The sequence below is a fragment of the Siphateles boraxobius genome, unplaced genomic scaffold (genome assembly GCF_051911475.1).
Source record: "Siphateles boraxobius isolate OS27281-9 unplaced genomic scaffold, OSU_SipBor_1 269, whole genome shotgun sequence".
NCBI lineage: Eukaryota > Metazoa > Chordata > Actinopteri > Cypriniformes > Leuciscidae > Siphateles > Siphateles boraxobius.
The window spans coordinates 411639-423670 of record NW_027508886.1 but is presented as its reverse complement, the minus strand read 5'-3'; the positions used below and the strand labels follow the sequence as shown (position 1 = coordinate 423670).

Below are 12032 nucleotides of genomic sequence, written 5' to 3'. Positions count from 1 at the left end.
TTAAGCATGGCATGATACCAGCAAGATTGTACCAAGAAGTGTTATTTATTTTCTTATTAATTAGTTCATCACACTATTTACAATTTGTACACAAGGCAATTCAAAGTGATTCACAGTTGTATAAAAAACAATAATGCTTATGCTCATAATAATAATAATCATTAATTATTATAATATTATAATAATTAATTACATAAAAAAATGCTGTAGTAAAATACTTTCAGTTGGAATATGACAGCTATGTAACGTTCTGTTTATGCCTGTGTCCTTTCAGATTATGTATGCATACCCGGTTTTACGAAGAACCTCTGAGGGTCGACTCCTTATGGGGCCAACTGAGGAGGCCAATAGGAGGAAGATCGTGTTGGCAGGGAGGGCCAGGTGTAAAGAGGAGGTCTTGGCTGAGGCCACTGCCTTTGTGAGGCAGAATGGAGGGAATCCTGGAGACCAGTTCCTGGTTCTGGCTCACTGCAAGATCCAGTTTGGGAAACACCAGGGTCAGAGGTTCCTGTGGCTGCTGAAGAACTCACTGTCGTATGCCTGCTATCTGGTCAGCAGCATTTTGGGGGAGGAGGAGAGGGACAACCCGCTGTCGGACAACAAACACCTGTTCCTCAGATACACCTCGCAGATCAGGGAGGTAGGCGAGGCTGTAGAAGTGTATCAGAAAAAAACAGGCCATGCTGCAGGATGCCCACAGGACAGGAGACTCTTGGTGTCTGATGGTGGAGTTTGAGGATTTTAAGGGTAGGTCAATAAAGGAGGTGTATGAGGACCCAAGCAAGGAGGCCCAGGCTCTCATCACCTACCTGAAGAAGGCAAAGGCCGGGCCTAACACCAATATGGCCCTTTTCAAAGCATACGTGCTGAAGAGGCAGGCTCCAGCCCACGTGCCCACCGGGCTCCTCTGCAGTCCCACCGGACTCCTCTGCAGTCTCCTCCTCTGCACCCTGCCCAGCCTCCTCTGCAGTCTCCTCCTGTGCACCCTGCCCAGCCTCCTCTTCAGTCTCCTCCTCTGCGCCCTGCCCAGCCTCCTCTGCAGTCTCCTCCTCTGCGCCCTGCTCAGCCTCCTCTGCAGTCTCCTCCACAGCCTTCTGTCCAGCCAAGTGCTGCCTCTGCTCCTGCAACATCAACTGGGTCCAGTGTTGCAGACCAGGCTCCTGTAAGTAAGCTTCTCATTATTCGTGTGCAGGTCCTGCAGCGTGATTTCCAATGACCACAAAAAAAGAGGCCCCATTTCCTCTGTGCTGGAAACTTTGCACCGGCTACCTTTTAATTGTTGATTTAATAAGAAAATTGCGCTTTAAGCAATGGAAGCTGAAATGTTTGCGGCCCGACAGCAGCACGGAGGATGTATGTTTTGGCTCGTTGGTCTAGGGGTATGATTCTCGCTTAGGGTGCGAGAGGTCCCGGGTTCAAATCCCGGACGAGCCCATTATTAGGCTTTGCTTTTAATCTCTTCAGCCTGATTAGGGCAACCAGGATATTTCTGAGCAATTGGGGATAAAATGTGCCAGAGAGAGGCCGGTTAGCTCAGTTGGTTAGAGCGTGGTGCTAATAACGCCACGGTCGCGGGTTCGATCCCCGTACGGGCCACTCATTTTCTCTCTGTGACCTTCGTTCTGCTCTTCTCGAAAATGACGGGCGGTCTCCCATACATCCATGCTGGCTAAACCACACAAGTACCTGGCCGAAATAGCTCAGTTGGGAGAGCGTTAGACTGAAGATTTAAAGGTCCCGGTTTTTGGCAGAGGAACAACCTCCGCCTCTTTTAGTCTACCTTATTCCACCTCTCAGACAGCCAGTTAGCAGGGTGTTTTGGTTCCATGGTGTAATAGTTAGCACTCTGGGCTTTGAATCCAGCGATTCGAGTTCAAATCTCGGTGGAACCTTTTTAGGATCTTTGCGGAAGGGAGGGGAAAAACAGAGGTGATGCGCAACTGCTGACGTGGCGGTGAAATTGGCACTCTCAAACCGAGTCGGAATTGGGGAAACATGGGCTTAAAAGACAAAGGCTTCTTTTGCTCCTTGCTATCGCGCTTCTGAATGACTTAAATCTCTGCACCACATGGGAAAAGTTGACACACGCCGAGGTTCCATGGTGTAAGGGTTCGCACTCTGGGCTCTGAATCCAGTGATCCGAATTCAAATCTCGGTGGGACCTTCATTTGCCAGGCTAAACAGCACAAGTACCTGGCTGAAATAGCTCAGTTGGGAGAGTGTTAGACTGAAGATCTAAAGGTCCCTGGTTCAATCTCGGGTTTCGGCAGAGGAACCACTCCCACCTCCTTTAGGCTACCTGATTCCACCTAGCCTCATCGCTATCTGCCTCTCAGACAGACAACTGGGAGGGTGTGTTGGTTCCATGGTGTAATGGTTAGCACTCTGGGCTTTGAATCCAGCGATCCGAGTTCAAATCTCGGTAGAACCTTTTTTGGTTCTTCGCGGAAGGGAGGGAAAAAACAGAGGTGATGCGCAACTGCTGACGTGGCGGTGAAATTGGCACTCTCAAACCGAGTCGGAATTGGGGAAACATAGGGTGCTTCTCAATATCCCTCCTCGTCTCCTCGTTCCTCTGTCCTCCATCCTATGACCCGGAAACCGATCGAGCTCAGCCATCTTGAAGGACATCTCAATTCTCTAATTGCACCGCGAGGAGGCGAGGATCGAGGAGTGAGGAGGCTTTCAACCCCTGTCCTTTTGCACCAGGACTATCCTCACTACAGCCACCCACAGGACTGCAGCGCCCTGCCCAGCCTCCTCTGCAGTCTCCTCCTCTGCACCCTGCCCAGCCTCCTCTGCAGTCTCCTCCTGTGCACCCTGTCCAGCCTCCTCTGCAGTCTCCTCCTCTGCGCCCTGCCCAGCCTCCTCTGCAGTCTCCTCCTCTGCGCCCTGCTCAGCCTCCTCTGCAGTCTCCTCCACAGCCTTCTGTCCAGCCAAGTGCTGCCTCTGCTCCTGCAACATCAACTGGGTCCAGTGTTGCAGACCAGGCTCCTGTAAGTAAGCTTCTCATTATTCGTGTGCAGGTCCTGCAGCGTGATTTCCAATGACCACAAAAAAAGAGGCCCCATTTCCTCTGTGCTGGAAACTTTGCACCGGCTACCTTTTAATTGTTGATTTAATAAGAAAATTGCGCTTTAAGCCATGGAAGCTGAAATGTTTGCGGCCCGACAGCAGCACGGAGGATGTATGTTTCGGCTCGTTGGTCTAGGGGTATGATTCTCGCTTAGGGTGCGAGAGGTCCCGGGTTCAAATCCCGGACGAGCCCATTATTAGGCTTTGCTTTTAATCTCTTCAGCCTGATTAGGGTGTAGGATTACAAATTTTATTTTAAATGTATAATTGAGCTTCCAATACAATAGCATAGAAACTGAGAAAGTTTATTAGTGTGAATTTTGTATCTAAGGTAAATGATGTCACAAACCTGCCTGTTCCTGTCTGTCCAGCTCTCTATTGTAAGTTAAATTGGTCAGAGCACTGAGACTATCACCTTTTGTCTTTATGCACTGCCTGGCCATTAAGATAATGTGAAGGTATCGGTGAAGAGTCTGGCTGATTGGATTAGGATATTTACATTACACTGTTATGCTGATTGGATTAGGATTGGTAACACTCTCAGTCTAGGGCACATCCTTAACCCAGATGCCTCATTTGCATGCTTTTGTTTCCACCTTTATGTAACTCCTCCTCTTGAAATGTATATAAACTACAATGTAAAGTTCCCTTAGTTAGACTTGATTGAGATGACTACAGCAACGAAATAAAGAACTTATACCTCAACAATCTCCTGGTCTGCAACTCTATCTTTTCTACACTTGAGAAGAAGAAGTTCACAACAGATGGTGCCGTGACCCGGATGGAGAAACTGAAACTCAACAAAGAATGAACTTTTGAAACTTCAAAGCTCAAAGATCTCAACAAAGATCTTACTTTCCAGTTCCAGACTGAATCTTTTGAATCCAGAAAGATCTCAACAAAGCTGCCTGAGTTCGCGAACTGAATCTCAACAAAGATCTCAACAAAGCTGACTGTGTTCCAGAACTGAATCTCAACAAAGATCTCAACAAAGCTGACTGTGTTCCAGAACTGAATCTCAACAAAGATCTCAACAAAGCTAACTGAGTTCCAGAACCAAGCTCAACAAAGATCTCTGACTGAGTTTCCAGACGGAATTTTTTCCATACAACAATAATTTGGTGAGTTTCACTCCATTCAAAGAACCGTTGAAAAACCAGTAAAAATTATCCTCTGTGCCGTCAGAGAAAGAGTTATCAGACAGATGTAGTGTTTGATTACCCAAAGTTATCCTTTAGAAGTTGTCTTTTAAAGATTAAAATATATCCTCTGTTCAGGCAGGGACGTTTTTAACATCACATGTTAAAAAGATATCCTCTGTGTCAGGCAGGGAAGATTAGTAGTATTTTGCTAATTATTTGTTTTGTTGTTTGTTACCTTGTGGTGTTACCCTCTAAAAAAATTCTTTTAGAGAAGAGAGTTTGATCCTCTGAATAGTCAGGGAAGTTGTTGGTATCCTCTGTGCAGACAGGGAAGATTTTAGCATTCAAGTTAAAATATTGTTAGCCTCTGTGCAAGCAGAGAAGAGGTAGTCTTACAGGCTATTTATTTTGGTTACCCTTTTAAAAGTTTTTCTTTTAGAGAGGAAAGTTTGATCCTCTGTTTCAGGCAGGGAAGAGTTAGCAATACATGCTAGTAATTTTGTTTTATCCTCTAAAAAGTTAGGAAGGTGAAAGATCCTTTCCGTTTCTTTCAGGGAAGATTAGCGTAACGTGCTAATATTTTGTGTTTCATCCTCTGTTTCTGGCAGGGAAGTTAAATGTGATGTGTTGGTAACAAGGAAGGTTTATCAACAGTTTGATCTGTGACATAAGTGTAGACTCTTTTGATCAGAGAAGTTTTAGTGTTTTTGATTGTGTGATAAAGAAATCCACAAAATGGTTAGAACGAATGCTAGGCTGGTTCCAACAACTGAAAAATTTGGTCTTGCGACTCCTTTGTGGTCAGATAGTGAATTTAAAACACTGTTAGGAGAACAAATGAACCTAATAGTCACTGAGAAAGTTAGAAAAGAACTAACGCAGAAATATGAGATTCATCCAGACAAAACTTGGTCGGTAGATGAGTGTAAAAAAGTACTAGGAGCAAGTATTCGCAAGAACAATGTGAAAGGCATAATATGTTGCCATAGAGAATTTGGTTTAGCACTAGCTACAGAACAGTCTAAACGCAACTCAGAGCTAGAGAAACAGATTAATGAGCTCCGGGCTAAAGTTTCCTCTTTAACCAAGAAATTGAACCGCAACAAAGATGCAGAAAAAACTGATGGGGAAGAAGTAAGTCAGCCTGATAACATTTACCCTGATTTACGAACGTTCTTTGAAACAGATGTAGCCGTCCAATCAGTCACTGATAAGCCTGTTAATTCAGTTTATGTGTGTGGAGCTAGAAAAAGATCACAGGGAATTGAGGAAAATGAAAGTGTTTCTACCCACCCTTCTGTAGTCCGAATACAAACTGTCGCAAAAGCCCTTGGACCTAAGGATATAGAACGACTCTCTGAGAGTTTACCCTCACCACGTAAACAGTTTTCTGAATTTAGAAGGGCATTGATCAGCAAAATTCGTCTATATGACATGTCGTTAACAGAAGTCACACAGTTAATGTCACAAATTTTAACTGATTCTGAATTCAACAGTTTTGAATCTGCAGTGACTTCTGAACTACAACATGCCAGTAGAGGCGATATGAGAGAAGGTGTTTTGAAAATCCTAAAGACTATCTTAGGACCCAAAATAGACTGGTCTAGAGTTACTAGCTGTGTACAAAAGAAAGAAGAAACGGTAAATGAATATACTGAACGGTTTTGTCAGTCAGCCATAACTTACAGTGGAATAGTGGATGATTCCGAAAGTGTGCTCGATGACAAAGGACCACTAATTCGTATCTGGTCAGATGGCCTTGTAGCCGAATACAGAAGAGCTTTGCCATTCCTAGATCTAACTTGGTCTAACAGAACTCTCAGAAGTAACGTTGACAGGTTAGCTGCATGGGAAAGAGATGCTGATGTTAAAACCAAAGTGAGAGTAGCAGCAGCAGCTACATTTAGCACAGCAAAACAAGAAAACAGGTGGTCTAAAAAAGAAGGGAGCTGCCACTATTGTGGAAGATTAGGACATTGGGAGAAAGAGTGTAGGAAGAAATTGCAAGATACAAAAAGAAATGCTATGCATAATTCTGCTCCTTCTCAGCCTGCTTACAACCCGGAAGCAGTTCCGCAAGTGTCCACTGAAACTTTAGGACAGCTTGTTCAGGCTCTTTTAAGAGCACAAAAAGACCAGGAAAAAAACTAATTGTTGGGGCTGTGAGTAGCTACCTTACCCCTGTAATACATCATAATGACACAAGAATTTTTGTGAAAGGTAGCATACAAGAGAAAGAAATTGATTTTTTGCTTGATACAGGTGCAGAAATTACCATAATTCCTACAAAATTGGCTAAAGGTTTAGACATTCCGTACAAGAAAACCAAATTTTCTTTAACTGGCGTAATAGGTGAAGATTCTGATTTGTATGAAACCCCGCCCATAGATGTACAATTTGGCCCAAAAACTCTGACTACAAAATTGTTATGTGCTCCATTAAATACAGGTGCAATTTTAGGCATGGATCTCCTGAGACAAATACATCTAACTTTAGACGTGTCCTCAGAATCTGCTAGCATTCAAATTTCCTCAGCACAAGTTTCTACCAATAATGTAATCCCTCCAGAGTATGCTTTGTTACAGAATCATCCAATTTGGGCTAAAGACAAGGATGATTGTGGTTTGTTGACAGGTGTAGAACCAATAAAATTGACGGGGACTCCACCTCCGGTCACCAAACAATATCCGATCAATAAGGAAGCTATACAGGGGATCAAACCTATTGTAGAAAAGTTGCTGACGCAAGGAGTGCTAGTTAAAACCAACAGTCCCTGTAACTCACCCATTTGGCCCATCAAGAAATCCAATGGGACATGGAGACTTACAATAGACTACAGAGTAGCCAATAACAATATTGATAAAATCACCCCTCTAGTGGCAGATCCTTCCACAATTTGTAATGGCATACCATTAGAGAGTAAGATTTTTTCAGTAATTGATATGTCTAATGGATTCTTTTCTGTACCGTTGCACTCTGACAGCCAGCCATGGTTAGCTTTCACAGTTGACTATGAGCAATACCAGTGGACACGTTTGCCACAGGGATTTCAAAACTCCCCAACCATATACCATCAGGCTGTCAGACGTGATTTGTGTGACCCAGAATGTCCGGTAAAACAGTCCACTATGATCCAATATGTCGATGATATTTTGATTTCCTCAACAGATCACGAGGTACATCAAACTGAATTGGCATCATTGTTGGACTATTTGCATAAGAAAGGACACAAATGCAGCTTTCACAAAGCTCAAATTGCTAAAAAGCAAGTCACATTTCTGGGTCAAACAATTGGTGCAGGAAATAGATCCATTACACAGGATCGAGCGGCTTCAGTCAAAGCCATACCCCCGCCTACTACCATTAAAACACTCCGATCATTTTTAGGAACAGCAGGTTACTGTAGACCTTGGATTGAAGACTATGCCTCAATTGCACAGCCGCTCTATGACTTGTTGAAAGGCCATGGTAAAGATTCTGATACTGTTTGTATGGAAGAATGTCACCTCAAAGCGTTCAATGATTTGAAGAGAGCACTATGTCAAGCACCAGCATTAGGAATTGCCCAAACTGATAGAGCATTTGTGCTTTATGTCCATGAACATTTAAGCTTCATGACTGCATGTCTAATGCAAGATCATGGGGGCAGTTTACGCCCAATTCATTACTATTCTGGTAAACTTGACATAGTAGCTCAAGGTATGGGCCCATGCCTCAGAGCAGTACAGGCAGTGCATCTAGCGCTTCAGGCTTCATCAGGAATGGTGTTAGGACAGTCTGTAAACGTAAGATGTCCGCATGCAGTGTCCGCATTAATGAATCAAGCAAAAGTCACTTCTGTCACTTCCTCTCGCTGGGGAAATTGGTTAGCAACTCTCACAGCCCCGAATATTGTCTTACAGCGTGCACCTGTCACGAATCCGTCCTCATGTATGATGTCTGCTATGACTGAAGTTTTGTTAGAGGATGAAGGAGAAATGACACACGATTGTGTTACGCTTACATATACACCTATGAGTGAAATAAAAGAAACTCCCACAGAGAATTCAGAATTTGAGTTGTTTGTTGACGGTTCAGCTCAAGTAATTGAAGGTAACAGACGAGCAGGTTATGCAGTAACGTCCACCACGGAAGTGTTAGCTTCAGGACGTCTTCCAGATCATTTTTCAGCTCAAGCTGCAGAACTAGTAGCCCTAACAAGAGCATGCACGCTAGCTTCAGGATCAGTTGCTAATATCTACACAGATTCCAGATATGCTTTTGGGGTAATTCATGATTTTGGTGTCATTTGGCAAACCAGACAGTTTCTAACTTCTGCTGGATCCCCCATTAAGCATGCTGAATTAGTGAAAGATCTAATGTTTTCCATGAAACTTCCAAAGAAATTAGCAGTGATCAAAGTGAAAGCACATCTCACAACTAATACTACGGAAGCTAAAGGTAATGCTCTTGCTGATATGGCAGCTAAACAGGCTTGTTTCTATGCAACTGTACAAGTGTGTTCAGGTAGTGCAGCACAGAAGACAATTATGCCTCCTGAATCAATAATTGATCTGTACAAAGACGTTCCTCTGTATGAAGCATGGACATGGTTAGACAAAGGAGCCACAGTGGATTCATCTGGTTGCTGGACCAAAGGGGGAAAGTATGTCGCTCCCGAATCACTGCTGCCATATTTGGCTCAACAAATACACAGTTTAGGTCACAGTGGTCCAGCAACGATGAATCACAGGTTCTCAAATCAGTGGTGGAATCCAAAATTCAGAAATGTAGCCACAGAAACAGCCAAGAGGTGTGTTACATGTCAGAAAAATAATGATATACCAGCAGCCACTACACCAGCAGCACATACCCCAGCTCCACCAGGACCATTTCGTCACCTGCAAGTTGATTACATATCATTGCCTCGTTGTAAGGGAAAAACTGATGTTTTGGTAGTAATAGACAAGTTCTCAAGATGGGTAGAAGCTTATCCAACAGGGCGTGCTACAGCTGCACATACTGCTAAATGTCTTGTCACTGATTTCATTCCCAGATGGGGATTACCAGATTGGATTGACTCAGATCAAGGTACACACTTCACAGGACAGATAGTCAAGGAAGTGTCTAGAATGTTGCAGATTAAGTGGAACCTCCACTGCCCCTATAGGCCACAAGCATCAGGACAGGTTGAACGTGCAAACAGAACAATCAAAATCAGGCTAAGCAAAATGCATCAGGAAGGAGTACCATGGGTTGAAGCGTTGCCAGCAGTACTGTGTAGTATGAGAGCATCACCTAACAGAACAGTAGGACTGAGCCCTCATGAGATTATTACTGGACGCCCCATGCAGATGCCAGGTGTGATTGATCTTAGAAATGCTGATGTACACATTACCTCAGATGCCCTGATTGCTTACTGTGAAAACCTAACAAAGGCGGTACAGAGTGCCAGAGGGAGAGTTGAGTCATGTTGGCAGACTTCACCAGAAGGGGGACACACAATCATCCCAGGTCAATGGGTCATGATAAAGTCATTCAGAAATAAGCCATTAGAACCAAAGTGGCATGGGCCACATCAAGTGATGTTGATTACAGCCGCTGCAGTATTGTGTGAGGGAAGGAAAACCTGGACTCATTGTACACACTGTAAGGTTGTTCCCCCACCAACAGGGATAGGTTAGGACACAGAACCAGTGAGGAGCCCCGGGAAGAACCGAATGCAGTAGGCTTCGAGGGTTAACCCTGGGGTGAAGACTTCCCTCATAGGCCCTATCCTAGTCCATCCTTACCTCACTGTTCTTTAGGTGTCAAAGGTTTAAGAAATAGGGAAAGAGGAAATCAACAATAGCAGACTCAGAAAAAGTTCACAATCCTAGTGTTGAACAAATACTGCTCTACTGTCTTTTTTTTTTTTTTTCTTTCTTATTCTGTGCAGACACCACTTGATGACAGTCCGGGACCCATACGCACCAACCTCCTCACCTGCGTATGAAGCCACAACCTCCAGAAAACAACTAGACTCACTGGCGAACCAACTATCACGAAAGAAAAAAAAAAATACACAACGCAGAGACTCACATACGAAACCTTCAGTCATCCATCAACATGATCAAGATTGTCGTTCTACTAAGCATCATGGACATCGCACAAAGTGTGGACTCCAGAAACAACATATTCTTAGAGCTAATGAATATGTCAGGAAATGCCTTGTTTGCTGGAAAGGACGTTTGCATGCCACACGCACCTTCAGTAGGAGCAGGAATCCCCTGGGTGGCACACCCTATCTCCAAATGTGACACGTGTACCTTATTCAATCATCATACCAGTGAATTATACAACAAGGATACATGTCACAATACAACAATTCCTCCAGCTTCTCCGTGTTGCATTCCAGGACTACCATCCTGCAACCTAACTTCAGCTACTCCCATCATGACAGATCTACTCCTGCCAATGATGTTCTATTGGTGCATGGAAAATTATGCTCCAGCATCGACTCCACTGGGGGAAATTCCTCGTGAACGTTGCAGCTTTGTGATTGAAAGAGGAGCAGAATCCCACGTGTACGTTACTACAACAGATAAGAAAGAGGAAAATGACTTAACAGAGTGTTTCTCCAGAAACCCATCCCTACCAAATTTTTTTGAAATAAATCAGTTGTGTATGATCTCTCCACCAACTGACACTTTTTGGTTATGTGGAACTTCTGTCTACAGCATCCTCCCCAGCCAATTTAACGGAAGGTGCACCCTGGTTTATATTCTACCAGCTATCAGAGAAAATACACACTCCACCCCAAGCTCCCCACAGCTACAAAATTCAGCTCCTACCACTAACAAAGCAGATGGCTGCATTCCAGGACTCACTTGTGCACAAACATGGTGGTCAAGAACTCTTGGAGCATTAATACCATCTTATGGTGTCATGCAAGCCCTTGATCAAGTCAGAAGCTTATCGAATTCTGTACAGAAATTGGCCAATGATACGGCTTGGGCCCTTGGTAACATCACGGACACTCTCGCTTCGCACAAGATAATGATCTTACAGAACAGAGTGGCCTTGGATTACATTCTAGCAACGCAAGGAGGAGCCTGCACCATCATCGGACCTGAGTGCTGCACCGGGTTAATGGATCCAACAGAGAACTTGAACAAAATCCAACAAGACATTCTTGATCTTTCAGCAAAATTACACCAGATGACTGAAGTTAATTTTTCATGGTTCGGAAACTTGATTGGGAAACCCTGGCTGTGGATAAAGGAAATAGCAATTCTGCTGTTATTTCTTCTAATAGCATACTATCTATGCGTCCACAGTATCAAGTGTTTCATTCAACAAATGACTCACGCCCCTCACAAAGAAATGACAGTCCCAAACAGAAAAGACTATTACCCTTAAGAACTTAACGGACCCTAAATTTGCATGTTTGTTTCTGTGTCAGCATGCAATTGCAGAAACAGCAACACAGAAGCATGAGCCTGTAATGATCACAAGTTACAAGAATTTAACTTTTAAGTGTCTAAATTTGTATTTTGTGAGAGTTATTTAGAACTCTCAAAGGGGGAACTGTAGGATTACAAATTTTATTTTAAATGTATAATTGAGCTTCCAATACAATAGCATAGAAACTGAGAAAGTTTATTAGTGTGAATTTTGTATCTAAGGTAAATGATGTCACAAACCTGCCTGTTCCTGTCTGTCCAGCTCTCTATTGTAAGTTAAATTGGTCAGAGCACTGAGACTATCACCTTTTGTCTTTATGCACTGCCTGGCCATTAAGATAATGTGAAGGTATCGGTGAAGAGTCTGGCTGATTGGATTAGGATATTTACA

At 43.6% G+C, this 12032-nt stretch overlaps 4 non-coding genes across 4 annotated transcripts; all 4 read left to right on the top strand.

Moving 5' to 3' along the window:
- The first annotated feature begins 1362 nt into the window (after positions 1-1362).
- Positions 1363-1434, top strand: trnap-agg (transfer RNA proline (anticodon AGG)). The gene has a single exon. It is a non-coding gene; the product is annotated as a tRNA-Pro (tRNA).
- An 88-nt stretch (positions 1435-1522) lies between these two features.
- On the top strand, positions 1523-1596 carry trnai-aau (transfer RNA isoleucine (anticodon AAU)). The gene has a single exon. It is a non-coding gene; the product is annotated as a tRNA-Ile (tRNA).
- Positions 1597-2359: 763 nt separating this feature from the next.
- Positions 2360-2431, top strand: trnaq-uug (transfer RNA glutamine (anticodon UUG)). Its single transcript has one exon. It is a non-coding gene; the product is annotated as a tRNA-Gln (tRNA).
- Positions 2432-3196: 765 nt separating this feature from the next.
- On the top strand, positions 3197-3268 carry trnap-agg (transfer RNA proline (anticodon AGG)). The gene has a single exon. It is a non-coding gene; the product is annotated as a tRNA-Pro (tRNA).
- The last annotated feature ends 8764 nt before the right edge of the window (positions 3269-12032 follow it).